Source organism: Equus quagga, chromosome 4 (assembly GCF_021613505.1).
Source record: "Equus quagga isolate Etosha38 chromosome 4, UCLA_HA_Equagga_1.0, whole genome shotgun sequence".
In the NCBI taxonomy this organism is placed as follows: Eukaryota; Metazoa; Chordata; class Mammalia; order Perissodactyla; family Equidae; genus Equus; species Equus quagga.
In genome coordinates, this window is record NC_060270.1 from 65,444,684 (window position 1) to 65,466,880 (window position 22,197).

Below are 22,197 nucleotides of genomic sequence, written 5' to 3' on the forward strand. Positions count from 1 at the left end.
TGGAACTTGCCGATCTTGTTTCATCTACCTCCTTTCGCTTTTTTCCGGGGTCGTCGTCAGGCAGACTGGGGCATTACATCACTTCATTTGTCAACATGTGACTATGCACCTCTCACTAATGAGGACATTTTCTTTTTAAACATAACGACCATACCCTCGCCTCCATGTGCCCGGGGAAGCTGGACTCCAAAGCAGCCCCTGCCGGTTCCCCCCTCTCCACACGCAGGAGCCGCCTCCTCAGGAGCCCGGAGTCTGTTTCCCATCCCTTGAATCTCCACTGGCCTCGCGATTTGCGGTGTAGAATGAGGTGGAAGCGACACCACACAACTTCCAAACCCAGGCTTTAACAGGCCTTGTAGCTCCTGCTTTTTCCTTCTTGGGACCCGGCTGCCATGTGGGGAACGTTGGGCTAGAGCATGAATGCTGAGACCCCAGGGAAAGACAGCCCCAGACAGTCCAGGGGCCTCAGCCACCCCAGCAGAAGCACCAGGCTTGTGAATGAAGTCTTCCAGAATGTTCCAGCCCATCTGGGTTCCCACCTGAATGGAGCCACACGAATGACACCGGCCAAATATTTAGCAGCAGATCCACTCAGTAGAGCCAAGCTCAGATTGCAGAGCAAATGGTCATCTTGCCTGAAGCTCCACCATTCAGGTGCGTGGCCCCAGCCCCTGGATGCGATTCGTTCACAGCTGCTCATTCCTCAGTAAAGGATGGACTCTGAGCCGTGGGGAGGGAGGGGTGCGTAGGGAGCTCTTCAACCAGGCAGGGCAGACAGTGTGGATGTGCCTCCCAGAGCCCCCAGGAGGCCTGACAGGCCGGGTTGCAGAGTGGGTACAGGGTCCTCATGGCCTCACCCACCAGGGACCTTGGGCCAATCACTTAACCTTTGGGGGCAGTTGCTCATCTCCAAGGCTGCGGTGACACGCCTTGAGTCCTGGGCGGCGATGAAGATGAGATGAGAACGTACGTACGGTGGTTCCTACCCAGAGAGTGACCTTTCCAGCTGTGAAATTCCGGGGCTGCGGCCAAGAGCCCAATGCACCAGCTAAGATGAGGCTTGCACATCCTGTACTTTATGCCTTTTGAAATTAAAACAAAACTTATCTCCATCTCCTCCTCTAGCTTTTTATTGGTGCATTTCTTTTATTGAAAGGCTCTCTCTGTTCCCCTACTACTTTCATAAACTGACCTTTCCCCGATCAGGCTGCTCAGCAGTGGCTTCCTCCCCCATCCCAGAGCCCCCTCATCACAGCCGCTAAGCCTGGCGGGGCTGTGTGGTGGACATCGCCCAGCCCCCCACCACAGGAACCCCTCCTTGGAGGGAGGGACGGACGGAGGGAGGAGAAGGGGGCGGAGCGGGGAGGGGGGAGGAGGGAGTGTACCCTGAGTGGGCCCCAGTCAGGAGCGGGGGTAGTCCCCACTCCCCACTCCCTGCCAGCCAGAGCTGGAGCTAGGGGCAGTTTTCTGAGCACAAGGCAGTCTCCACGTGGTGTTTACACCAAAGGCGCAGACCTGGGCTGGGGGGCGGGGGGCGATAGAAAGCCCCTCTAGTTGTGTCTCCCGTTGCCCTTTATTCCTGCGCAGACAAGATCGGCCTTCCCTGCCGAGCTCATTCCCTTTCTGGTCACTTATAGGCAATAGAAAATCCTATGGTCACTCAAGTCACAAAGTCTCTAACCTGTAATTAAAAAGCGTCTAGTCCAACACAGGACACGAGGCTTCACAATGAGAGCTAAGCCCTCCTCTGACTCCCGGCGGGCGCTCCCCGTGCTCTCTTTAAAGAGTTTCCTCATATCCCCCTTTCCTTCCAACTGTTCCCAACAAGTGGGTGAGGGGCTCCACGACCCAGTCATGGTTCTCAGAGATCTCCTCTGACAAGCTGCCGAGTGGCATCCGTCTCACCATCGCTTGGATGCTGTTTTTTATGTCTTGGCAACTCAAACTGCCCAGATAACCTCCTGCGCGCGCACACTATTTCTGAGCACGCGCGCATGGCTGCACACTGCATTGGGGCTCCATGAGAGGATGATACCACACCGTCTCCAGCTGGACGGGCTGCGGCAGCCTAAGGGCACACTGGGGACAGGAGTCTCAGGACTTCTCAGTCACGCGGTGAGAAGACAGAGCCATCCAAAGGGAGAGAGCAAAGTGGGAAGAGAGGAAACCAAGGAGGAAGTGAGAGGCTAACAGTGCTGCACAGGAAGTGAGAAAGGGGAGACAAACAAGAGGGGGGAGAGGAGGAAGGGAGGGCCGGCAGGGAGGAGCCTACTGAGAACAGCGAGAGGCCGCGCCCCCGCACTGCAGCCCCGCCCCTCCTTCACTGCAGCCCCGCCCCTCTCTCACTGCAGCCCAGCCCCTCCTCCACTTACTGCAGCCCTGCCCCTCCCCTGCTCCTGTCCAGGCCGGCAGGTCCTGCTGCAGGGAGCCCTTTTTTCCTCCCTGGGTGACATGGTTTTTGTTCCTTCTTTGCTCTGGCTCTGATCACTGAGGCTACTGCATCCACAGAACCTTGGTCTTCAGAGCCAGGAGAAGTTGTAAACGTAAACAGACCCATCCCAGGGCTGTGCCCAGGGAGTTCCTTTGCTCTTGCCCGGTGGTCAGTCAGTCCAGGAGTGGAGCCTGAACTCCGGGGAGGCCAGCTATGGGCACGGCTCTGCTCACCAGTCAGGACCCTGGAGGGAGATGGGCAGCAGGCATTCCACACTCAGAGGCCTGGTGTGGATGGTGTCCCCTGAGGTCAGTGGCAAACACTTGCATGACAAGGTGCATCTCTGTTTTATATAGGACAGGCCTTCCATTCACAGGGTGAGCCTCCACTCTTTGGAAGCCTTGCAGGGGATTGTACAGCGGCAGATTTCCTGGCTGCCGCGCCTAGACAGTCATATCCAGGAGGAGAGTGGCCGGGAGTGGGGTTATCAGACACAACACAGGACCCTCAGTGACATTAGGATTTCAGATGCACACAAATAATTTTTCATTTTAAAATATGTTCGAAATATTGCACAGGACATACTTATATGAAAATTTTTGCTATTTGTCTGAAATTCAAATTTAATTGAGCATCATATATTTTTATTTGCTAGGTCTGGCACTCTTATTCTGTGCAGTCCAGGAGGCAAGTGGTCCAGGGGGAAAGAGACTTAGGAGGTAAAGGTCTAAGAAACGTCCCGGCCTGAAAAGAGCTTGAACAGCCTAGGCCTCCCAATGCACCTCCACATCCAGGTCTGCATTGGTTTCTCCCCAGTGCATCCTTGACACAAGTACTTGGGGAGTACTTACATCAGTACTTACATCAGTGAACTCCAGCTGATGGATGAGAGGTCTGAACCACAGAGGGGCCTAGCAAGTGAATGAGGACAGAGAGCATCCACGCTCCTCCAGTGGGAGGTGGCAGTCTTTCTGCCCTTCTCTTTGGGATTTCAGGTCCTGGTGGGGACCAGAGTCTGCTCCAGGCTGGGTCTGCTCAGGCTGAGCTATGGTGGAGCTCAGAGGCAGGTGTGGCCCCAGGATTATTGTAATTAACACATCAGAGCGTGTAGCCCAGGGCTGGCCCACGACGAGCCCTGTCAACATTGTTATTACCCTGCCTGGAGGTGCCCCCCTGTTTCTCTGAACAGGTAACTGGAAAACCAGAGTGAAAGCTGGTGATCAGCGCTGACCAGGGACCCTGCGCCCCTGCCCTGATCGCGCCTCTCCCTTGTGTCCAGTCTTCAGCCTGGGTCGCCCTTTCCGGGACATGGTGACACCTAGAGGCGTTTGTCGAAGACTCGTGGGTGAGGATGGAGTTGGGGGAGCTTGCTGCTGGCTCTTCGGTCAGGACTTTTACTGCCTTGGCTGCTCTTTCCCTACCGGAGCTCCGCGGAGTTGTGGCTCCTCACGTTCAGTGGCGGGGCAGGCGCTGCCCCAACCCTGAGCTGGGGACGGGGTCCTTCCTGACCCTCAGAGCCCACGGGAGCTGCCTTTGCTTCCTCACCAGGCTTCCTCTGAGCAACCAGGCGATTGACTGCCCCTTGACCTCAAGGAAGAGAAACTGCAACACTCATTTTCACTAAGGTGTGAAGGTATTGACGTGTTAATGCCTGGTTGGAAATGTCTCAAATTTCTGGAAGGGTTAGGAGACCAGTCTATTGGAGCCGCAGTGTGGGCTGGCTTGCCTTCCCTCCTTCTTCCTTCTTTCCTCCTTCCTTTCTCCTTCCCTCCCTCCCTTCCTCTCTGCCTTCCTAGTTTTCTTCTCAAACCCATATAACATGCCAAGTCTACAGCAGCCCCTGTGTTGCTCTCTGGGGATTTAAAAGTGAATAAAAAATACGTCCCTGTCCTTCAGGTGTGGGAGACAGACAGCTATCTGAATAAAGCCTCTGAATGACAACACAGAAAGCCCATAGCAAGAGCCGACCCTCAGTCTTCCGCGGCACACAGAAGGGAGTGAGGGGGTAAAGCTTGGGAGGGCAGGAGTGGGTGTGGGTGTCGGAGGATGAGCAGGCATTGGGTGCACGGGCCTGGAGAAGGGTGATTCCTGGCAGGGACACAGCCACTTGAAGGCAGACTGAGGGAGTGTGGCCCCGGGGCTCCTGTCTGTGGTGTCAGGCGTTTTATGGTTGACCTGGAAAACCACTGATCCTTCACTGCTCCTCTCAAGGCTGCCTTGTCCTGAGGTTGTGGTGCTTTTCCTGGAGGCCCTGGGGAGGCCCTGGGGAGGCCCTGGGGTGCTGTGCCCACGGGAGGCCCTGGTGGAGCAAAGCTGCAGCTCCCCAGAGCCTTGACCATGTTCTGTTGGCGTCTGAGTTCCCGGTCTGCCCAGGACGCATTTCAACACGTTGTAGGGTGCCTTGTGGGGCCAGATCATGAGGGGCTTGATTAAGGAGCTCGAGTTTGGGCTTTTCCTTTTGGAAATAGGGGGCTGTCGAAGGAAGTTGAGTGGGAAAGGGGCGGGTCGGATTTTATTTCACAGTGTTCTCTTTCTTGAGGGGCACATTACCACCTGCAGCTTGGGGCCCGGGGCCGGTTCTTACCTCCTGCCTGATCTAACTCTTCTGGGTACCAAGCCATTGTGACAGGCAAGAGGGGGACAAGTGGGGGCCTGGCCTCACCCTCAGGGAGGGAGAAGCAGAGGAGAAGGCCATTCTACTGGTTCCCTTGAGCAGGGATCAGGGAACAAGGGCCAGGAGGATGGATCTGAAGACAAGCATCAAACGAACATCATTCAGGCTGCTTTGGGCTGAAAGCAAAGAAGCCCCACCTAAAAGTGGCGCTAAGAGGAAGGACATGCATGCACCATGTGCCGCGGCAGAAGCACAGTGAGCTGATCCCAGAGTCCACTGGCTCCAGAAAGGTCCTCGGGGACCCAGGTGCTTCCCACCCTTGCCCTCAGCCACCACCTCCCGGCCGTGATGTCCCACAGGTGGATGAGGGGAGCCCACCGCTGCTCCAGGCCACAGGAAAGAGCACTCCTTCTCAGCCACTCCTTAGGAGTAGGGAACCCTCCTTCCCCTGGAGTCTCCTGCAGAAGTCCCTTCACGTGTCGGTGGCCAAGACTGGCTCCCACGCCCAGGACTCTGTGCCATTTTCTGCCTCTGGAGCAAAGTGGGCTTTGCCTGCCAAGACTAGGGTGAGGGGCAGCTGGACAGGCCCACACACCATGCAACCCCCTCAGGGTTCATTTCTGTCATCTCCCTGTTGGGGTTCACAATGGAATTCTTACAACAACTGGAGAACATGTTTTTATAGAAATGGGGATGCTGGGGGGTCGGCATCCTGCTTCATGGCCAGGCTTGGGAGTCCCAAGGAGCACTGGGCCACTGAGTCCACTGAGGCAAAGGCAGGCTGATCCTGTGGGAGGAAGACAGGCATCTGGGGGTGCTCTCCTGGGACCCTGGGGCAATCAGGGGCTTGATTAGTCCCCAGGTGATGTTCCGAGCGGCAGTGCTGAGCCACAGGAAGAACTAATAGCCACCAAAATGTGAGAGCCACTATGTGCCAGGCCGTGTGGGGGTTCTTTGCACACATTGCCCCTCATCCCGACTTGCCATGTGGGTTTTACACCTGATTTGCTGAGAAGGGCCAGAGGTTTCGAGCCATCTCGTGCTGGCCAACAGCTTCTCCCGTTTCTCTCTCTAGCCCCCATGCTCAGTCTCCTTGTGTGACTCTGAATTGGCACAAGGGCCTGAGTTCTCAGAAGGGAGGTGCTTAGTCCAGGCTCTCCCTGGTCTGGCAGCTCAGCCTGGGCCACACGAGGAGTGTCGTTTGTGGTCTTCTCATGTTTGTGATCTCACGTTGTTGGTACGCCCTGCGAGCTTTTGGGTGGTCTTCAGCAGATGGCCCAGCTCTCGTGGAAAATTGCTCCGTATGGGGTCACTGTGAGGAAGGATGGAAGGCAAGACTGTGGAGCACCCCAGGGTCTCCATGGTCACTCTGCCCAGTGCTGCCTGGTGCTGCTGAGAACCCCAGAGACCACCAGCGTCCTGCAGATCTGCCCTGGTTGCCTCTTTCCCAATCTCTGGAGCCACGGCCTTGTCTGCTGGTCACGTTTGTTGTCCTCTGCCTGCCTTGGCCACTGCCCTGACCCTCCCCTCCTTCTACTCCCTGAGCATGGAGCAAGGGCCTCCTTTGTGTCCCCAAAGCATAACCATGACTGGGCACTTATGAGGCTTCTTGCCCTGGCAGCTCCCGGGGAGAGGCTGCGGCTCTGTAGGAAAGCCGGCTCAGCTGGGGTGGGGGCAGCGCGGCGGGCAGGCCTCGAGGGGCTGGTGCTGCACAGTCTGTTATGGGTCTGAGAGTCAAGGGCCATGACCACCAGGACAGTCCCTGGGACATTCTCCACCTGTGTGTTTCCTTTTTAGGTTTTCTCTGTTCCTTGAGGGCAGTGCTTATTTATTTATTTTATTTTTGAATAAATGATTGCAGACTCTCCTGCTCCCCCTGAGAACAGCTGAAACGTGGTCACTCACTCTCGTCTCCCTTCCCAAGCCTCTTCTCTCTTCATAAAGAGGTTGAGATTGGGGGTGACTTCATTTGATTTGATTTGATTTGACCTGCTCAATACTTACTGACTGAATCTAGCCAGCTCGGATAGCCTCTTGCAGCCCCTGCTTCACCACGTTCACCCCCACCTGTTGCTCAGCAGGTGGCCCCATTATATATCTGGGCATTTTCTGCTCTTAGGGTACTTGGGGTGACATTCTCAGGCCTGAGATTCTGCAGCCAGCTTATCAATGGCCTCTGCCTGCCTTTCCGGTCGGCTGTTGCCAGTGTTAGCTGAGCTATTTATATTTTGTTGGTGAGTTGCCTTGGAACAATGCACAGTAAGCAGTTTAATCCCTTGGCTGACTTCTCTAGACTCTGCGTGGCAGAAGGGAGCTGGAGGGGAGGTGGGGTTGAGGGAGCCCAGGCGTTGGCACCTGCATCTGTAATGCTGCTGATTTGCCCGCACCTCACTCTCCGGAAAGTAGGTTTCCTACCTCTAAATTCTGTGTGTTCCTTGATTGATTTGATTTGGGTCCCCTGGACCAATCAACTGTAGCCACAGAGTGAGTCTCCGTGAACACGATGGCTCCTCGGTAAATCTCAGAGGAGGGCGGGAGAGGGCATGTTCCTGAAGAAGGGCTGGGTGTGGGGCAGGCTCTGGGACATTTCTGATAGGGAGAGACAGAGGAACTCACCTGTGTGATCTAAATGTTTGCGTTCCCCCCAAATTCACGTGTTGAAGCCGTAACTCCCAGTGTGATGGTGTTGGAGATCGTGCCTTTGGGATGTAAGCTGGGCTAGACGAGGTTGCAGGGGAAGAAGGATTTTCCCTCTTTCCTCCTTGGTTCAGTAGCTGGGTCTATAAAATCATCTTACACCAGGCAAATTAATAAGAGAAAGGTATACAAATGTATTAATTTTTAATATTATGTGCACAGGAGCATCTCAGGAAAAGAAGTGAATGCTCAAAAGCAGCAGTGCGATTCGAGAGCTCGTGTGCCATCTCCGTGGGAAGGGGCGGAGGACGGACGCCACTGAGAGGAGGGTGGCGGATTTTCAGGAAAGGTGACTGGGCCCTGAAAAGGACAGACGGGAAGTGTCTTAGTTTGTGACAAAGTTGGTCTGGTGTGATGGTGACCTCTAGTGTCCTCTCCTGTGACGAGTTGGTTGTTCCTGGTTGATGAAACTCCCAGGGAGGGCATCTGAGGCCACCGAGTTCCTTTTGGAGGAGGGTCTGGCTTTAGATAGACAAAGGAATTCAGAGAAAGCCTCTCCCTGCATTTGCTGTTTTTCAAGTGCCTTTGGCTCGATTATTTTAATCGATACACCAAAGTGGCATGTGTGAGGGTGACAAACCCTGAACACTCTGTCGAGGTCACGAGAGTGAGGCCCGCTTGATGGGATGAGAGCCCTTCTAAGAGACCAGAGAGCTTGGCTCTCACTGGCCCTTTGTCCCTCCACTGTGTGAAGATGCAGGCCAGGCAGCGGGCCCTCCGCAGAACCTGACCGTGCCGGCTCCCTGGTCTCGGAAGGCCCTTCTCCAGAGCTGTGAGGAATAAACGCTGTTTAAGCCCCCAGTCTACGATATTGTGTTCCAGCGGCCCAGGCTGCCTCACATAGCACTGCGGGCCAGCTGGATTTGTTAGGAGAACCAGTCCCGTCGTTGCCTTGAGCTTGAACTGATTGCTGAGGACAGTGTCCCCCAATGCCACTTACCAGCTTTGTCACCCTGGGCAGGCGTTTTTTGTTTGTTTTATGATTTACTCCCTGAGTCTCAGAGCTTTAATTTCTCCGGTGAGGCTGATTATGTTTATCTCCTGATGCTGTTGTGAGAATGAAATGAGATAATGCTTATCAAGCGTAGTCCTCAGCACATTAAATAATAGCTTGCTCTTGTTCCTGTCATTGTCACTGCTGCCATGGCTTTTGTTGACATGTCCTCTGCGCTCCTCCTGCCCTGGGAGTGGCGGGGAGAGCTGGGGTTGGGTTCCGTAACCGGCAGCACTGACTGCTGTAACGCACTGCTTTCGCTTGCTTCGCTTCATTCGCTGACTCAGTGCGGCTTTGCAGCAAATGTGGTATTGGTCCTCATGCTAATGGTCCCCCGGTGTTTTGGGAAGATGGACAGCGGGGGCTTCCAGGTAGGCAGGACGTGGTGGAGCCATATTTCGCAGTGATGGGTGCTTTGGTTGACCCGTCTCAGGAGGAGTCTTGCCCACGCACTGCTAGAGCAAAGTACAGGCTTCTTTCCATTCAGCCTCGCTGGGCTCGGGCCTATCTTAACATCAGGCGGGAAGAGACCGTGTTTCCCCATCACGCGTCAGGACTGAAGCCCCTGACCCAAGCCTGAGTCCTGGTGACGTGCCCCCAGCCTGCTGATGTCCCAGGGCCCTCCACCTGCCTTGAGAAGGCGAAGGCTGAAGGAGAGGGTGAGTGCCTGGAGCCGAGCTCCCACGGTGTCCGGGGAAGCACTCTGGATGGGGTGACCATTTGGCTTGTGCCTTGAAGAATGAGCAGGGTCGTGGTGGGGAGTCTGAGGAAAGGCCTGACATGAAGAACAACTTGGAGCAAAATGTGGACAGAGGCACAGACAAACAGGGAATAAACCAGAGGAAACCAAGGCCCCGTGTCTCTGGGACTCTTAATCTTGTGATCGTACCAGTTTAATATCAAGCGCCTGTTTCTCAGCCCCAAACCATCCTGTCTATACTTCAGCTTGTGATGCTGAGGTCAGGACTCTGCAAACCGTCTGCGTTGCCAGCTGCTCCTTGTTAGGATCCACCAATCAGGGGCGCTGTGGGGCGACTGCGGGGCTGCAGGGGACAGAAGAGGCTCGCTCCTTGTTTCTTGTGGACTCCCTGTCCCTGGGAGCGTCCCCCAGCAGTGCCTCTTTGCCACAGCAATGACAGTCCCCTCCCGTGGCAGCAGCCACATCCTGTTTGTGGTTTTCCACTGGTTGCAGAACCATCCTTGTCATCCGCTCAGACTCACCAGCACCCCAGAGCCATGCCTCTCCTGTGGTCTCAGAGATACCACACCAATGACGGGGAGTAACAAGTCCAAATAAAGGGAAAGATAGATGGAATCTGTGTATTCTTTATTTCCTCAAAGGTCCAATTTTTCTCATGCAAGTGCAATGCTAGCTCTGTCGTAAACTAGGTTTCCTGTACGGGTCTGTTTCTTGATTCTCTGTTCATCTCCATCTGCCTTTTTCTCCCCTCCTGCCCCACTGTCTCATTCCCTACTCACCTGAGATCTGTACGAACCCTTAGGATGGGACGGGGCAAGTCTCCTCGCCTGGTTTTCTTCTTCAGGTCTATCTTGGCCATTCCTATTCTTTGCTCTTCCAAGCAAATATTAGAAACAGCACATCCGGTTGCACAACCATAGATACAACACAGCAAAACCAACGGGAGTCTCAACCACTACTGTGTTTTGATTGGAATGCAGTGAAGACGGAAATAACTGAGAGTCTTGGATGTCTTTTAATTGAATTTCTAATTTTGTCCATAGAGGTCATCTATGTCTTCTGTTAGATTTTTTTTGTGGACTTCATATTCGCGACAATCTTAAATGATACTTATAAAAGCAACATTTTTTTTAAACATTTATTGTTAGTATATAGAAATTCAGTTTAAAAAAACTAATCTTGTATCCAGTAATCTTATAAACTCTCTTATTAATACAATAATTCATCTGTAAATTCTCTGGGTTTTCTATAAGGACAGTTATATTATTTGCAAATAATGACTGTTTGGGTTCTTCTTGACCAATGACATTTTTTTTCCTTGCCTTACTAGGCCAGCTGGGACCTCCCGTGTGATGTTCAAGGTAAGTGATGAGAGTGGGTCCTTTACCTATTCCTAGTCTTAAGGAAACATTTTCCGCTTGTCACTCTTATATAAGATGTTTTCGTTATAAGGTTGAGCAAATTTCCTTCTATTTCTAGCTTGCTAAGGATTTTTATAATGAATATATGCTACATTTTATCAAATGCTTTTTCTGAATCTGATAAATAAGCCTATGACATTTTTCCTTTGTTAATCATGACTTTCATTTATTGATTTTTTTAAGTGTTAAATCAACTGTGCGTTACTAGAATAAACTCAATGTGGTCATGATATCTAAGCTTTCATATCTATTGCTGGATTCAGTTTGCTAGTATATTTTTAAGGATTTCTTACATCTATATTCATGAAACACAGAGTGTCTGTAATTTTATTTCCTTACACCGTCGTGGTTGGTTCTAGTATCGTTTATGCCCACCTCATAAGTGAGCTAGTGCCTTTTCTCTGAAAGAGTCTGAGTGAAGCAGAATCGTGTATCTTGTGGATGTTTGGTATAGCTCTCTGAGGAATCCCGTGGACCTGGTGATCTCTCTGTGGGACAGTCTTAACTCTTGGTGAGCTTTCTTTAATGATTATAGGACCACTCAGAATTTCTGTTTTTCACTTTTCCTCAGTATATTGGTAAGTTATATTTTTTATGAATTTGTACATTTCATCTAAGTTTTCAACTTTATTGTTATAATGTTCCTCATAATATCCTTGTATTGCTTTTTTAATATCTGCAAGAAAGTTATGTTTTCTGTTTTACTCCTATTTATTTATGGCTTCTCTCATGTCTTTCTTGATTACTTCTGCCTCAGGTTTTAAAATTGGTCTTTTCAAATAACCAGTCTTTGGCGTTATTTTTCTCTCGATTGTATGAGCTTATTTTTCACTCATGTTTGCCTTCGTCTTTAGTACACTCTTCTTCCCATTTTCTTTAGGTGTGTTCTGTTCTTCACAAGTCAGATGCTTAGGTCATTACGTACAGTCTCTCTTGTTCCTAATATTAATATTTAAGGCTATAAAATTGCATCTACATATAAAATTAGCATCCGATTACATTTTGATATACAATCTTTTACTATCTTCCAGTTTTGAGTGTTTTCTAATATCCATTATGATTTCTTTTTTGACTCGGGTGTTATTCAGAAGTATGTTGTTGAATTTACATACGTATAGTAATTATCTTTGTTATTGATTTCTAACTTAATTACATTGTGGTCAGAGAATGTACTTTGTAAGATACCTGGATACCAATCCTTTAAAAGTAAATATTTTTGTAAATATCCCACGTGTACTTTTTTTAGTGACTATTCCATGTGCACTTGAACAGAATGTGCATTTTTCAACGTTGAATGCCATGAATATTAACTGGTTATCTATCTATCTACCTATCTATCTACCTATCTATCTATCTATCTATCCATCTAATCTCTGTCATATCAAGATTGATTTGTTTTTCAAATCTTTCATGTCTCCGGTTTTTTGGGTATTTTTTTTTTTTTTTTGCTTATTTAATTTAGCTTTTCCCCAAACAGTTGTGTCAATAACTCCTAAAATAATTCTGGATTGGTTTATTTCTCCTTGCAGCTGTGTCAGTTTTTGCTTTATGTATTTCGAGACCATATTTTTAGACGCATCTAAGTTTATAGGTGTTATCCTAGCTTTTGGGGGAATCAATATTTGCAGGATTTTTTTTTTTTTACTGTTTTAGTTTTATTCTTTCTGTGTCAATATGTTTTAGTTTTGTTTCTTATAAATAGCCTCTGTTTTACTTTTCTATTTTGACAATCTCTTATTTTAAATGGAGTGTAATAAATTTACTTTTATTATATTTCTGATGTAATTGGATTGATTTCCAATAACCTACTTTATACTTTTTGTCTGTCTGACCTTTTCTATGTTTATTTTTCTTGCTTTATTTTGAATTGATTGAATATTTTTTCTCACTCCATTTTTGCCTCTAGTTTAGAATTTATACTTTTTTCTGTTATTTTATTTAATATGTATATTTAACTTATCAAAGCCAAAATTTAATTAATATTGTTGTCATTTTCCCAAACAAGACCCAAGAATATTTTAATTTTAACTACCCTTTCTAAATATGGTGTGGACATCCAATATTTTAGTTGTTTCACTTTTCTAAGCTCATGAGACATTATTATTATTGTTTTATAAAGTTAGCTTTTGTTTAGATTTCCTTATATATTTACCACATTTTTGTTTATTATTTTATCTTGCATCTTATACTTTCCATCTGAGATTCTTTCCTCTTTTTGAATTATTTTAGAATTTCCTTTGGTGAGAGTTTATTTGTCTGAAAATGTCTTTCTTTTTTCTTGTTCTTAAAAGATAGTTTTGATAAGTATACAATTCCAGGTTGAAGTTTTCTCTACTTTCTCTTTGAAAGTATTATTTCATTTTTTATGGTTTCCTTTTTTGTTTTGAGAAGTTATCTGTCAAAATAATTGTTGATATTTTTAAATTCAATCTATATTTTCTCTCTCATTACCTCTAATATATACTCATTGTGTTCACTGTTTCGCAATTTTACTACAATGGGCCTAGTGTGAGCTCTTTGCTTTCATCTTGGGAATCTATGAGATTTCTGTATTCTGAAGATTGGTGTCTTCTGTTAATCCTGGGAAATTCCCAGCTAGCTGTTGCCCCTTTCCATTTCTCTCTTCTTCTAGAAATCTGACTAGATGTATGTTAGATTTCCTTACTCAATCCTCTGTATACCTTTCAGCACCTGACTTCTTTTTTTTCCATCTGTCACTTCTGGATGATTTTCACTCACACATTCAGATAATCCATTGCCCGCTGACTTCCTTTGCTGCTGTTGAGAAGTCAACTGTTAGCCTGGCGGTTATTCCTTTGGAGACAATGTCTCTTTTCCCCACTCTTCTGTGGTTTCAGTAGGGTGTGTCAAGGTGTGAACTTAATTTTGCTCATCCGTCTTCGTGCTCAGGAGGTGAGTTTTGTCTAAAATTCCTGATCTCTGAACTCTGGGTCTCCCTTCTCAGGCCTTTACTTCCTGGTCCCCAGCCAGAGCTGTTTCTGAGCCAGCAAGCCAGAGCCTCTCTGCATCTCTATTCCTTTTCTGACTCCACAGAAATGTCTTTCTCGCTTTTGAGGCTGCCTTCTCTCTTTTCTGCTTTATCTCTTATTACCAGATGTTTAGAATAGAGGTGATGCATCTAAGGAGGGCATTTACTCGTTCCGTCTTGACTGGAGCCATTACTTCTAAAAGCATATAAAAATGATGTTAATAATAAATTAAATGACCTTTGTGTGCTGCATGATCTTGGGGCCTAGATTTTCTTTGTCACCTAATCTGAGAAGGGGACTGAGGCTCACGTGCTGTGGGCATTTTTGTGTTGGTGGGTGCTAACGTATAGTAGGTGAGGGTTAAGGAGTTACCCAGGGAGACAAGGAGAGACACCCAGGGAAGGTGTTCACATGCTGTTAACTTCTTTTCTAGAGAGAATGTATTTTTCCCAGTTAGAGATTTAAAAAGTGGTGAGACTTTCCATCACTTTGGCCTGTGGAGGGGGAAGATTCCATCTAGTCCATCTCTCATGACACTAAAAGTAATGTTTGTAAGTCATAAATCTGATTGGGCCACCCCCTGCTCAGAATCTTCCAGAGGGGCCCATTGATTACAGACCAAATGCACACTTCCTCGCTTGACTCTCAAGGCTGTTCGTGAGCATTCTCCTAGGACCCTGGGTATGCCACATCCACCTCTGCCCGTCACCCACCTCTGTCTGAAATTCCCCTTTGTTAATGCAAATAATTGATAACTCAGTAATTTCTACTTATCTTTCCAGACTGACAAGCAGAGTTCTTCCTCTAAGAAGCTTTGCTCGGCCAACCCTTCTTTTCCCTTCCATCCTTTCCCTTTTCCTTTGTTTCTCTTCCCCATCCCATTCTCATCTGGGTCATGTGTGGAAACATCCTGTCATCCCCTCTGTCCCTTTACTTAGCAAGCTGTGTTGCATTTCGAGGTTCCTCTCTATCACTGTCTCTGTATCTATGGCCTCCTTGAGAGCTGACCATCATCCCTGCAGACACAGTGTGCACACAGGAGCAGGCACACGGGACATTCTCTCCACGTGCTCTGGGGCTTGGAGTGAGGGCGCATTCTCCTGCCCTGGTGTAAGGTGGTGTTCTGCCCCCGCAGGGCCCCACAAAGTTCTGCTCTACCATGGCCATGAAAAAGCTCCCTGACTTGGCTCCTGGACAACACCATCCCTCGGGTTTCCTGTTATCCTGAGAATTGAGTGTCTTCATCCAGGTAGGATCTTTCTGGAAGGCAGTATCTTCCCTCTTCCATTACCCCATCCCATGCAGACATCCCTGATGAAGCGGGGAAATCCTAAAGAACGGATAACTTGCTGGGTATCTCTGAGAATGTGTTTGCCTGGCCTCTGGGAGTTTGCTTGGGAAAGCACTATATCAGTTGGAATAAATACCAGCTCTCAGCAGACAGGGATGCTGGCTTGGCTGGTCAGGGCTGCAGATGCACACCCTCACCTCATGCTGGACGGGATGGCCCTCTGGGCACCCTTAGAGCAGTTCTGCAGGCCCACCAACTGCAGGCTTCTAGAAATGCAGCGTAGCTCTTCTGAATCAGCAGTTTCCAAAAAATCGTGTAATGATTAAGTGCACAGGATGAAACCTACATTCAAATCCTGCCTCAGCCACGTCGTGCTACACAATCTGGATGAGCTTCCTAATGTCTTTGTGTCTCAATTTCCTCATCTGTGAAATGGAGAGAAAATAACAACACCCACCTCAAAGGATTGTTGTGAGGATTAAATGGGTTAATAGTGCGTACTGAGTACATGATAGGTGCTCAGTAAACTTAGAAATGTTAGTCATGGCTCACCTCCACTGCATGGTGTTGCATCAGACAAGCCCTCACTCCGTCTTCCTTTAGTCTCCCGTCTGTTCAGTGAGAGAGCTGGCCTGTAGAACCCCCACTGTGCCTTCCAGCAGCTGCGCCTCCTGGTCGTCTCCCATCTCACCAGCCCCACACCCAGTCAGCTTCCCAATATGGATGACATGTCTACCGAGCAGTGTGGCCGGGCCTGTGTCTCGAGCACTTTCCGTGTGCCTTTGTAGTTTGGGCAACACTCCTGTACTGTTTCTCTGTTCGGTTCCAGAGACCACCCCTCCTGGGTAGACAGCCCTCACGAGGGGAATTTGCAGAGGGGTTCACAGCCCCAGGGCTCAGCGGGGAGGATGGGCTATAGAATACTCTGCATTTACAACAGTGCCAATTCTTGGGTGAGGTGCATTTAATTTATACTGCTTTTTCTCTGATTGTATATTTTTGGCAGAATATTTGGAAAAGTACTTGATAGGAGGAAAATATCAGAAAACAATGACCCGTGGCTATTACTGTCACTGAAGAACCTCTGCTTAGGAGCTAAGGCCCTCTGGATTAAGGATTATGCAGAGAGGGAGAGGCCTGGTCTGCAGACTCTCAGGGGACTTGGGGGCCTTGCAGTGCCACCTATGGACACTTTGACAGGAGGTGGAGGGCAGGGTGAGGGAGCCCATGAAGGCACCTCATCCTGAGGGCAAGGAGGGCGGAGGCTGCACTGAAGCTCCAAAGGGCCGGAGTCTCAGAAAAGCTTCCTCGATTCCGGTGGAAACGCCTCTCGATGGTCTTAGCAGCCTGAGTAGTTACATTAGTACGGGGGTGGGCTTCCCGAGCTTTTCTGAGCCTTTTTAGCTTGCCTGAGTTTGGAACTGGTATATTGTGTATTTTAATGTTTTTCACTTAACATTATATCTCAAGCATTTCCCTAACCTGTTAAAAATTCCCCATAACATCATTTGATTGCTGCAGAATATCTAATTGCGAGTCTGCATCCTAATTCTCTTAACATTCACTTAATGATAAACACTTAAACAGTTCCACGTTCTCCTTACCGTAAATAGAGCTATTATGGACCTTTTCTTAAACTCAAGTCTTGGTGTGTATTTCAGGATATTTTCTCAGGATAGACTTCCAGAGGTGGAATTTCTGGATCAAAGAAAGTGGACATTTACAAGATTCTCAGCACACTGCCAAGTGCACTGCCCTCGAAGGTACGCTCATGCCCACCCTCCCCGGCGGGTGCCCCGGGGCCCCTGGTGGCCTCAGTAAGACTCTGTTAGACGGGCTCTGCAGTCATTAGCAGGCTCAAGCGTGAGGTACGCATGCATTTTATTTTTGTGTTTCTTTGAGTAGTAATGCCGGGGCACATTTTTTCCTCTTGGAGTCACCTTTCAATGGCAGGTGATTAATAGTGGGTGGAATGAGCGAGTCAGAGAACTTCTTCCACCTCCCTGGGGGGCAGCTGCTGGTGGCTGCCAAGAATTCCAGCTCAGCTCGGCTGTTCAAACACTCCAGCCTTGTTTTCTTTTTGAGACTCAAAAATCTCTGTGAGTGGGTGAGAAAACCCTTCATATAAACAAGGAAAAATATCTTTCTGGCGGTACATTTCAAGAGGGCATTGAAAGGAGTGGAAGAAGACCTGTGGCAGAAGGCTCCTTGTCCCTCCTGGGCAGCTCCGTGTCTCACGGCCTTGGCCCGTTCTGCAGTTTCATAAGGAAGAGAGGGCGGGCTTTTCCTCCCTTTTTATTGATGAGGAAGTCCAGGCTCAAAGAGGACAGCCTCCTGCCCTTGCCCCACGTCCTCTCCCAGGAAGCAACTGTCTCCTTCAGCTAGCGACAGCAACTGCAAGAAGCCAGCAACAGGTTCACTTCAAAGGTCAGGCCGCAGCTGGGTCTGGCAGAGGCCGCCTGGAGTGGGGTGTGGGGAGGATGGTGCCGCTCAGCCTGGCAGAGTGGGAGAGCGTTATAATCAACTGGCGATGCCTGCCAGGCACACAGGCGGTGGGAGGGCGTCCACAGGCGCCCAGTGGTGAGCAGGTGCCAGCATCGCCCGGGTGCAGGTATCTACAACAAATGTGAGCCTGCCCCCTCCGGAGTCTCCAAGACCCCATGTCTTCTCCTAGGGAAATTAGAAGGTTGGACATCAGCACCCATATTGGTTTCTGTGGCCTTGTGTGGAGTTGGTTGTTTTGCCTCCTTTCTGTATCATAGTCCTATGTGGGCCAGGGTGGAGTTCCGACCTGAGAGGGGTGTCAGAGCTGAGCCTTTGTAAATCAATGAATTAAGAAACATCTACCTTTTCCGGCCTCCTGCCTCCATCCTGCCCTCTGCAAACATGCCCAGCTGTCCCACCCCAAGACTCCGGTGCCCTGAGTCCTCTGCACAGAGAAGAGGGTTGTGCAGAGCCTCGCTCTTCCCTCTGCTTCCCCCGTGCCTGGAAGGATGTGTGTGGCCGAGGGCTTTGCAATACTTCATCCTAAAGAATAAAACTTGAATTGTGGAATTTCTGGTTTACTTGAGGTTGAAAATTTAGGTGGAATGCCTTCCCTGGGCGTCTCAAATGCCCTGTCGGCAGGCTGTAAGAGGCAGCCCTTCTCAACCCGTTTGTGTTTCCCCTCTTGGATTCTAGCCAGGTATCTTTTGTCCCAGAGGAGCAGAAAATGTGTCCACAGAATGCTGAAGACCTTGCTTCAGAGGTCAGAAGACCTTGTGCAGAGTTCAGTGACAAAGGCGGATGGGCAGTCTTCATCCATGAACCCAACAGATCTATTCTGCACTTCGGTTGCAGCGGCTATGGTCTTCTGTACACACGGCCTCCCATAACCAAGGCAGAGTCAGGTGGATTCACAGTTGTGTCAAAAGTGGGCTTTGCTTCTGTCCTAAGGGATCTGTTATAGGGTGCTTTTTCCTATTCAGGCCTCAGCAATTTCTAGACCATCTTTCTTCCAGAGTACACCTCTCACTCATCTTCAATGTTAACTGCTAACATGTTTTGCAAATCTGACCATATCTGCACCCTGTTCACTCCTGTAAGTCCTTCCAAGGTCTCTCTCCCACCCACAAGGCAACATCCAGGCCCCAAAGAATGGCAGCCAGACCCCCCATTACCTGGTTCTTTGTGGTCTCTGGATCCAGCCTCATCCTGTTCACTTCTGCACAGGACTCACGTTCCAGGTATAACAGCACACCGGAAGTTTCTACACGCACCTCTGTTTCTCTGCATTTCTCACTCCTTCATCCTGCTCACTCCTTCAGAACCAGGCTCAGAATTTCTCCTCCAAGGATCCTTCCCTGACCTCACTCAGGCCTTAAGATCTCCTTCCACTGTGGACTTTCACAGCCTGAGCAGATTGAACACGTTTTCTGTTGTGGTGAGTGTCCTCCAGGGCAGTGGCTGGGCCTGGCTCGCCTCTAAATCTCTGGCACTGTGCCTGCAGTGTAGCATAAACCCAGAGAACATGTGTGGAAAGAATGATGGAATGCACGAAGGTGCATCACTGCCCGGATGCTGAGGTCCGGATGCTCACCATCATTCTGTCCTGATGTCTCCACTTGTAACCCATAGAGGACAATGTCTAATGGACAACAGCTGTGAATTCAATGCTCCTTCGCTGGAGGAAGGCACGGCCTGCCCCTGGGGTATCTCCGAGGTCCACAGAGTGCTCATGTTGAGAGCGCTGAATATAGAACTGCTTGCTAAGTACTTTTTGACTTGGAGAGAAAAAGAATAATAATTTTAGCTATCTGAAAACTAAGAGGTGGCCAGAGTGTTTGGTTTGACGTTAAAGACCAGAAGGACTGCTTATCTTAAGCATCTTTAAAGATCTTTAATGTTGGCCGGAAGAGATTTTTGGATCACAGGAGGACCTTAGAAATAGAGGCTGGCGAATTCCGTGCAGCCTCAATGCCAGGGCTCCGGGGGTCTGAATTCATCCACAGACTGCGACATTCCCGCAGTGTGTGCCCTGATTTGTTATGTGATAGCAAACCAATAAAAACACCCAAGCCTGCAGCCCTCTCTCTCACGCAAAGGGATGGAGAAAAGCTTTCTGCTTGAAACTCCCTCATAGGTCTCAAGAAGTGGAAGATGCTTTCTGGCTTGCTGGTGAGAAGGCAGGGTGCTTTAAAGGGTTCTGAGCCCAGTTACTTCGCGTGTTGCCAGGGGTACACGCATGTGCACGTTTATTCAACAAGTGTCTCCTGAGCGCTCGCAGGCCAGACGCTCTGCTCTCCATGGGCTTCTCACACTTCTCATATCTTGCGAGTGAGGCACGACCTGCCCTTTGCTCTGGACTACCTTTTCAGGGATGTTTGTGTAGCAAGCAGCCTTGGAAGATGGAGGAAGGGCCTCCCCCAGAGCAGAGGGCAGGCCTGCTCACTCCCCATTGAGAGTCTCTGCTTCGCTAGCTCAGGGCTCCTCTTCTGGAACTCAACCTGCCATGTGGGCAAGCATCCGTCTGGGACTGTCCACACTGCCACGTGGGACTGGGGGACAAGGAGAACTGAGGCAACATGCTGATGCTCATGCCCTTGTTGTGCTGAGGGTAACAAAGCTCTCCGTCTTGGACCCAGGAGCCTTGCGGCTTCTGTCAGCAGCCACGAAGTGTTACAGGCAAGCAGGTCACGTTGCGTAGCCTTCACAGGTCCTCACACGCTCATATCCTTATTGGATTTTATATTCAAAACACCCTAAAATGCAAATATTTTTATCTTCACTTTGTTGATTAGAACTGAAGCAGAGAAGTTAAGTAACTCTTCCCACGTCACAGAGCTCGTTAGTGCCAGAGGGGAGATTTTTGTTCCCCCCCCATCTCACTCCAGAACCACACTCTTTCCATGATATGTTGACGTGTTAAAGTGCAAACACTGCAGTGCCTGCAGTTCTGTCCATGGGCCGGGCCCGTTCAAATCCTGTGGGCCCTAAATCATTCCATTGCTGTGATGATAAAAGTGCTCAGGCAGAGAACGGAAAACGATTGAGCAATGTCTCTCCCCGAGGACACACACAGGACAAAACCACTGGGAGTCCCTCCCACGGAAGGCCGTTCTCTCTCATATTTACAGAGCGGTTGGCTTGGAGCCCTGACCTGCTGCCCTTTCTTCTGGTGGACAGAGGGGATGTGTCTTCCACCAGGCAGGAGGGGTCGGGTCAGGGGACATCCAGACTCGACAACTGGGCCGCTGGAGCAGTGGGCGTGCATGAGGCGTGTCTCCAGCCCCTGGGCAGGGTCCAAACCTGGATCAGCCTTTAGAAGCCCCCTTGTACATTTCCACAGTGCATTTGATCTTGTGTTCTGTTGAATTTGATCATTCCCATGTCCTTATGACAAAGACCGACCTGTTCCTTCAGCGGTTCCCTATTGCCCATGGGGCGAAGTCCTATTTCTTAGCCTGGGCCCAAGGCCCTCCGTGGTCCAGCCTCAGTTTACGGTGCCCCAACCCAAACCGCCCTCTCCTCTGCAGTCTTTTCCAACTCCGCTTGTTCCCCAGGTGGAACCTGCCCCTCCACTTCTCCTTGGTGTTCACATTTATCTGGATCACTTCCCTCACGGCATCCAGAACACCTTAGGGCTGCCTACATTTGCATGTTTATCTTCTCCACCGAGCCATGAACCCCTTGAAGCGGGGCCTGTTATATTCAGCCGTCATCCCCACACTTACAGAGGCACCTAATGCATGTTCGTGGATTGCAGTTGTGGACTCAGACACACAAACACAATGTGCATTGATCGATTTGTCTCTGAGTTTGAAATTTCATCATTAAATACTCTTATTTTGGGGTTTAAAACTTTTTAAAAGCACGAATCATTCAAGAAGGATTAGTCTGGATGTTTTGCTGTGCTGTAATCTAGCTGATCATTTCCTCTCTGATGAGAGTGACCCGGGTGGAGAGATTCTTGGGGCTTAAGGTGTGGATGATGTGTGGTTACCCTGAAAACCATCTTCATCTTGCTAATCATTCCGCCAAGGGCCCAGAGCCCAGGACTCCACCTTGTCACCAACTCTCACCACCCAGAGCTGACCAGGCCAGCCCACACCAGGAATGGGGTTGTTGGCCCAGGACGCCAGGTCACCGCTGGCCAGGGCCACGAGATGGCGGAGATCCCAGCACTGAGCCAGCACTGGGAGCATTTCAGCATCCCTGAGTCCTGGTGGGCCTGCTCAGCTCCCACAAGGAGCTCCTGCTGATTCACCTCACTCCAGCCTGCTGGTCAGACACACTTGCGTTCAAATGCCCCCCTGGCCGTTAGGAGCTGTGTGACCTCCGGCAAGCCCTTCGATCTTCCTGAATCTCAGTTTCTACGGGTCTAAAGGGAGAATGAGGCCATCCACCTGCCAGGGTTATTGAGAGGCTGGAAGGCAGAACCGCGTGCAGAGAAGCTGGGATTTCCCAGAGTGCTCTTCTCCCTCCTCTTCCAGCCCCCCTTCCCCCACCTTCCACTCTCTTCCTCTCCTCTCTACCTCCCAAGACTTGGTGTGTGCGTGTTTGCCCATCAGCATTTGTTGC

General features: G+C 49.7%; 1 long non-coding RNA gene across 1 annotated transcript; it reads left to right on the forward strand.

Moving 5' to 3' along the window:
* Positions 1 to 7,367: 7,367 nt before the first annotated feature.
* LOC124237892 (uncharacterized) lies at positions 7,368 to 22,080 on the forward strand. Its single transcript, XR_006888174.1, has 5 exons — positions 7,368 to 7,447; positions 7,905 to 8,031; positions 10,767 to 10,797; positions 14,983 to 15,096; positions 16,800 to 22,080. It is a non-coding gene; the product is annotated as an uncharacterized LOC124237892 (long non-coding RNA).
* The last annotated feature ends 117 nt before the right edge of the window (positions 22,081 to 22,197 follow it).